This window comes from Myotis daubentonii, chromosome 7 (assembly GCF_963259705.1).
Source record: "Myotis daubentonii chromosome 7, mMyoDau2.1, whole genome shotgun sequence".
Lineage (NCBI taxonomy): Eukaryota > Metazoa > Chordata > Mammalia > Chiroptera > Vespertilionidae > Myotis > Myotis daubentonii.
The window spans coordinates 54,303,554-54,309,493 of record NC_081846.1 but is presented as its reverse complement, the minus strand read 5'-3'; the positions used below and the strand labels follow the sequence as shown (position 1 = coordinate 54,309,493).

The window sequence follows — 5,940 nt, the reverse complement described above, 5'->3', positions numbered from 1 at the left end:
AGGCAGCAGAGTAATGATTCTATCTCAGATTGATGTTTCTATCTCTCTATCCCTTCCTCTCTGAAATCAATTATATATATGCCTTATTAATCTTAGTCTCAATCTTATTTTAATAGAGGATGCTATCTGCAGCGCCTCCTTAGGCACTAGTCAGGGAACATAAGGGTGAAGAATGTATGAGAGACCAAATGAAAAATAACTTGATAAGTAGCCCAACACCATTATAGCAAATATTATTTGCTAAACTGTCACTTCATGAAGATTGGAAATGTTCCAGTTATTTTATCTTTTTTCCCATCTTTCTCTCTATATTGCCTAATAATGTGCCTGGAACACATCAGTAGTCAATAAGAGTGTGTTGAGTAAATAAAAAAAGTGAACTGATAAATGAAGAAAAAATAACATCAGATCTTTCTCTGTGTTCTTGGGGACTGTAATTAGAGGCCTGTAAGAAATGGGATCTTACACTGGAAAGAAGGAAAGAGGGAGGATGGCATGGGAGTGGGCAAAGCAGTGATGAGGAAGCTGAACAGATCGCACTCCTTGCCCTCTACTCTGGAAGATAAGCAAAGTGTGTGGTTTTTTTTGAATTTTTTATTTTTTCTCCTTGGACACTTGCCCTTCAATCAGGGAACTCTGTCCTTGCTATATTAGGCCCTGAGAAAATCAGACTTTGCTTTTGTTCTCAATTAGATGGTCTTTGTTCATTTCCATATAAGAAATGAGGATGCATGCTCTAGCTGGTTTGGCTCACTGGATAGAGCGTCGACCTGGGGACTGAAGAGTCCCGGGTTCGATTCTGGTCAAGGGCATGTACCTGGGTTGCGGGCACATCCCCAGTAGGGGGTGTGCAGGAGGCAGCTGATCGATGTTTCTCTCTCATCAATGTTTCTAACTCTCTATCCCTCTCCCTTCCTCTCTGTAAAAAATCAATAAAATATATTTAAAAAGAAAAAAGAAATGAGGATGCAACCATGAAAGAACTTATATGTTTAAAAAGACACCCCAGGTAATCCTCTCATTTCTCCCTTCCAGTGTTTCAGGAGCAAGCATGGTTCATTCATTGGTTTCTGCTTTTTTTCCCCCAACTACACCAAAGGCTGTTATAACATTATTTATTTTGTCTTTTATCAACCATATTATCTTAAAAATTTTAATGATGTGTCCACATTTATCAGCCACTTGACTACAACAGTTATAATATTCAACATATGATATATATTTTAGAAAACTAAAAGAAATACTTTGAGCATAACTAGTTGTTTATTTACATTTAGCTTTGATTCAATAAAGGTTAACATTTATTGAGATGCTACTTTGCAGACTATGTACTGAGAATATCTTGATGAACAATCAGGCCCATCCCTGGGATAACAATGCTTACAAACAAGTTAACAATTGCTAATCCATCTACACTTGCTAGGAAACCCCAGATCAAACCATTTCTGGCCTCCAAAAAGCATTTTTTATGGAAGGCTGAGGGAGGAGAGTGGAATTCCCAGAGGCTACCTGAATGCCCTAGGCTGTGGGTCTGATGTTTATTGTGGAGGTCCTCTTGGCTCCTTCCTGGAGGTGTCCTCCTTCTTTTGGTCTCTTTCATTGTCTCTTCTAAGCCAAGTCTCCCCTTCAAACCAGTCCTTTCAGACAGAGGCTCCACCTCTCCACCCTGCCTCCACTCTCCAACTCCACTCAGTCTGATGAATAGACTTGATTGGAGGTTGACATGATTGACATCGGCATTTTATCTGTACTTTTGGGGCCAGAGGTTCTTCCTGATTCTTACAAGTTGTACCAAATACACCTCAGACACACCTCCATCACTGCCCTTACCATATTATATGAAAATGACTGTTGACTTCCCCTCTCTCTTACCCTGCTTTGAATGCGGCAGACATGCTTTATTAATATTTGTGTTTCCATAAACTACAGCAGTGTTGGGCTGGAGTGAACGCACCCAAGCCATGAGCACAGAAACGAACACTTCTTCCAAGCACTCAATATACCCCCTGGAAAGCAGCATGGAGACGAGAAAAAGGCAAAGATTTGAAGTCAGACAAGCCTGGATCTGTCATCCAATTATTATACGCCTGTGGGTCTTTTCTTTTAACCCACTTCACAGAGTTAAGGGGATTTAATGATATAATAACTGAGTAATCTTAGCTACTCCTTGAAGTGTTCAAAGGTATCTATCTGCTGATTATTTCTCCACATATCTCTTTAGTTGGGATTTCTCTACTGGATTCTGAGCCACCTGGATGTCCGGGCCTGGATGATTCAGAGGCCTATCAAAAGCAATTTAACCAAGAGTCAGTTAATCATTAATTATTGCTGGCACTACCCCCACTCATCCCACCCTCCCCCCCTACACACACACACACACACACACACACACACCCCAAGTATGATCCTTTTTCATCTTGTCCCACCTCAGTGAGAGGAATCGACTGCCAGGTTGTCCAAGCCAGAAACCCAAGAGCTACTGGTCTACTTACCCCACACATCAACCTCTTCAATATCTCTTACTTCTCTACATCCCTCAAGGCTTCACCTTTGTTCAGGCCTTCCCCTCTTTCGGTTCAGATCACTGCACCAGCCTCCTGTGACTGGCCTCTTGTCTTGTAATTTTACTCCAGTGCAGCCTCTATTATCTTCCTACTTAAAATGTGGCTTCCCCCACTGCAGGATAAAGTCCATTCCTTAACATGGCCTGGTCTCTCAACTTTCCTTTTCACTGCTCCTCCCCAACCTTCCACACCTGCGTTAAGCTACTTGCATTTCTAAGAATTGCTGTCTTTCTCCTTTGCTTCCAAAATATCAGACACAATGTTCCCTCTACCTGGTATTTCATTCCCCTTGTTTTTCTTCTGGCTAAATCCTAGTAACCTTCCGCACTCGGGTGCCACGTCTAAGAAGCCCTGCCCACCTCCTGTCCCAGGGTAGTGCGTTGCCTCTGTGCTCTCTCAGAGCACGAATAAATGCTAATTCATTTGTCTCCTCCTTCTGAAGGCCAGGGACTGGGGTTTCTCCACCGTTATTCCCAGCAACTAGCCTGGCATCTGGCACATAATAAAATTGTTGAGCTTGTCTCTCTCTATGTTCATAGCCACGTTGAGTTCTGAGGTTCCATTTTGACTTATTTCTTTTAGACCTTGCTTCCCGCCTACTATGCATTAACACACTTTGCTGCGTGTCGATTTTCAGTGTGAAGAAAAACAAACCTGGTCAGCTGCTGCTTGACAGCTGGAAAAACAGAACTGCACCGGAGCCAAACAATCCGGCACCTCGGAGAAGTAGGGAGGAGAGCCTCTTGCCTCGAGAGGCGTGTGGGAGGAAGGCTGAATCATCGAGTTCTTTGAGTTCCTTGGAAAATGGTCATCAAAGGAATATTACACAACATGGAGGAATAGGAGAATAAGCAGGCATGGAAAATGACTGAAATGTTGAAAACGAAAATCAACGAGGCTAAAAATAGTTGAGACCAAGTTGGGACAAGAAAAGGCTGCGGGTCAATGTTCCAGTGCCCCAGAGAGCCGCGCGCGTGAGCAGGCTCCAGTCTGAAAGATGCTGAACAGATGTTCACAGTCCTCTTGGAGGAGAGGAATGTGCGAGAGGCAAAGGCAGCCCTTTGAAGAGCAGAGAAGGGAAAAGACAGCCTGGGCTTCGGCAAAACATTGTGAAAGGATGTCCTCACGTTCCCTGTAACCCAGGCAGAGGGGAAGGGGGTGCATAAGCAAGGATGGTATTTCCTAGGTAGTAGGTATATTTGGAATTTTTCTGTTCCAGGAGATTTCATATCCTAATAAATTTGAAAAGTGCATTGCAAAATTTTTCTAGAAATTTTGAAAACTTAGGGTGGGGCGGAGTGTGTATGTGTGTGGGGGGCAGGTCAGACTTGGCTAGTCACGTAAACAAAATTCTCAGCTCGGATCCCTGGCTTGTTTGGTAGCTAACACTTGAGAGGTAAATTGGCATCGGAGAGGGAGTGTGGACCAGCTGCCTACACAGGCTATGCCTCCTCGTCTTTTGAGCAGCATGTTGCCAGCAGTGTTCCAAGGATTGCAGAGGGACACAAAATAATTAAACACCTACTGAAGGGCACTCGGGAGGCTCCACACCTGGGCGTGGGGCTGTCATTAGTATTACTTTGTCACTAGCATTATTTTCTTAATTTCCCGGCTAGGATTTCTGAAGATATTGCCCAACCATGAGAAAAACTGGTGTAGGTGGATCTCAAAGTCAGAAGAGCTTATGATTAGAATGAAGGGACTGAATTTTCGCCAGTCCCTGGCTAAGGGGGGGATTGTGGGTGTATTTTATTCAACAGTTTGTTCCACAGCCCCTGTTTGGGTATTAAGGGAGGTGCCATATAAGTGTATGGTAACAATTAGTGCCTTGAGGGAGGAGGGGGACTGTGTTATAGGATGTTTTCTAATTCTTTCATATACGTTCATCTTTTCTGCCCCAGAGGAATGCGCACATTTTATGGGAAGGGACCACGTCTTTTAATCTGTATTTAGAGCCTTTCTTTTCTTTTCTCAAAGTTTTCAGGAACTAAAAATGCACATGTGGATCAAACAAATCCAGAAATTTAAGCTACTTGTATTGCTAATTACACGTAGAATTTCATAAATGTAATTCATAAAGTATAAATGGCAAGTTTTCTTTTTACCCAATGACTTTGTGTGACACTAGGTATGCTACACATAGTAGCAAACTACGGCAACCCTGGTTCCTGTGAAGACTTCCATCAGGCAGGTCTGACCTCCTTCCTGGATCTCAGGGGTCAAGGGTGCAATGTGCCTGCATCCTTACCCCGAGGTCCTGCTGACCTTACGGCTGCTTTGAAGCAGAAGTGACCAAGGCATTCTCACTTTTGAGGGGTAGTGAAATAAAACTGTCTGGACAAACCAGTTTCTTTGAGTAAAGTCCTCAGTCTTCCTGTTCTCCCAAGAGGGGGCTCTGCTTTTCTTATACTCTATCGAAGGCATAGCTGGTGGACAGTTTTCAGCGGACAGTTTTCTCCTCTCTATTGTTTTGAAAGGCGTTGATTAATAAGTAGATTATTTATGCTTTGCAATTACTCTTTGAAGTTTTATTCAAACACATAATTTACTGTAAAACAAACCAGTCTTCATTGTTTCAGTAAATATCATAAATTTAACTCAAACATACATAAAATTAGGTTTCCAGACCTCTTATCCACCTAGTGACTAGGTCGTAGTCATTCCTGTTGGAAGTTAATTTTTATGGATGGGTGAACTACTTTTACAAGTGGTGAATAGAATGTATATTATAAAGATGTTACTTCCTTTAGGCATTCATTTGTGATTTGGTGAATATTTGATAATTTATCCTGATAATGGAAAGGGGTAAAAAACACACACACCAGTTTGCAAGGATTAGCTTTGCACCACGTGAAATTGCTGATTCTTGAGCATTTTGACCCATGGTATGACAATTTAATATAGTTCAACCTAATGTGTCTGTGGTTTATTCATCACACAACACATTCTACACTATGTCAATATAAAATTGACATTGGAACAGTAACATAGAACATAAGTTCAGAAGAAGATAAGAAGATAAAAAAATAAGTTCAAAAAAATTTAAATACAGCTGCAAAGTAGGAACATGATAGCAACTTCCATTCTATAGTGGACCAGTAATTGATGAAAGAAGACCCAATTATATTTTGTACCCAGTAATTAAATACTAGTTTTATAATGATAAGGATATATTAGTTTACTATACATACTAAAGTCAATAACGTTTTATGAATTAACAATTGTGTTGTCAGAAGTGAATTGTGTTGAGGAGGTTTAGGAAATCTTCCTTTATCTCACTGAAGATTATGTACTTTAATAAGTAATGATTAAATTTTAACTACTCTACATGTGAATAAACAGTGCTAATGCATAAAACATATAAAAATTAATTAGT

General features: G+C 41.2%; 1 long non-coding RNA gene across 1 annotated transcript; it reads right to left on the bottom strand.

Annotated features, from left to right (window-relative positions):
* Positions 1 to 333: 333 nt before the first annotated feature.
* Positions 334 to 3,836, bottom strand: LOC132238593 (uncharacterized). Its single transcript, XR_009453831.1, has 3 exons — positions 2,493 to 3,836; positions 974 to 2,282; positions 334 to 734 (listed from the first exon to the last, which is right to left on the bottom strand). It is a non-coding gene; the product is annotated as an uncharacterized LOC132238593 (long non-coding RNA).
* Between the last annotated feature and the right edge of the window lie 2,104 nt (positions 3,837 to 5,940).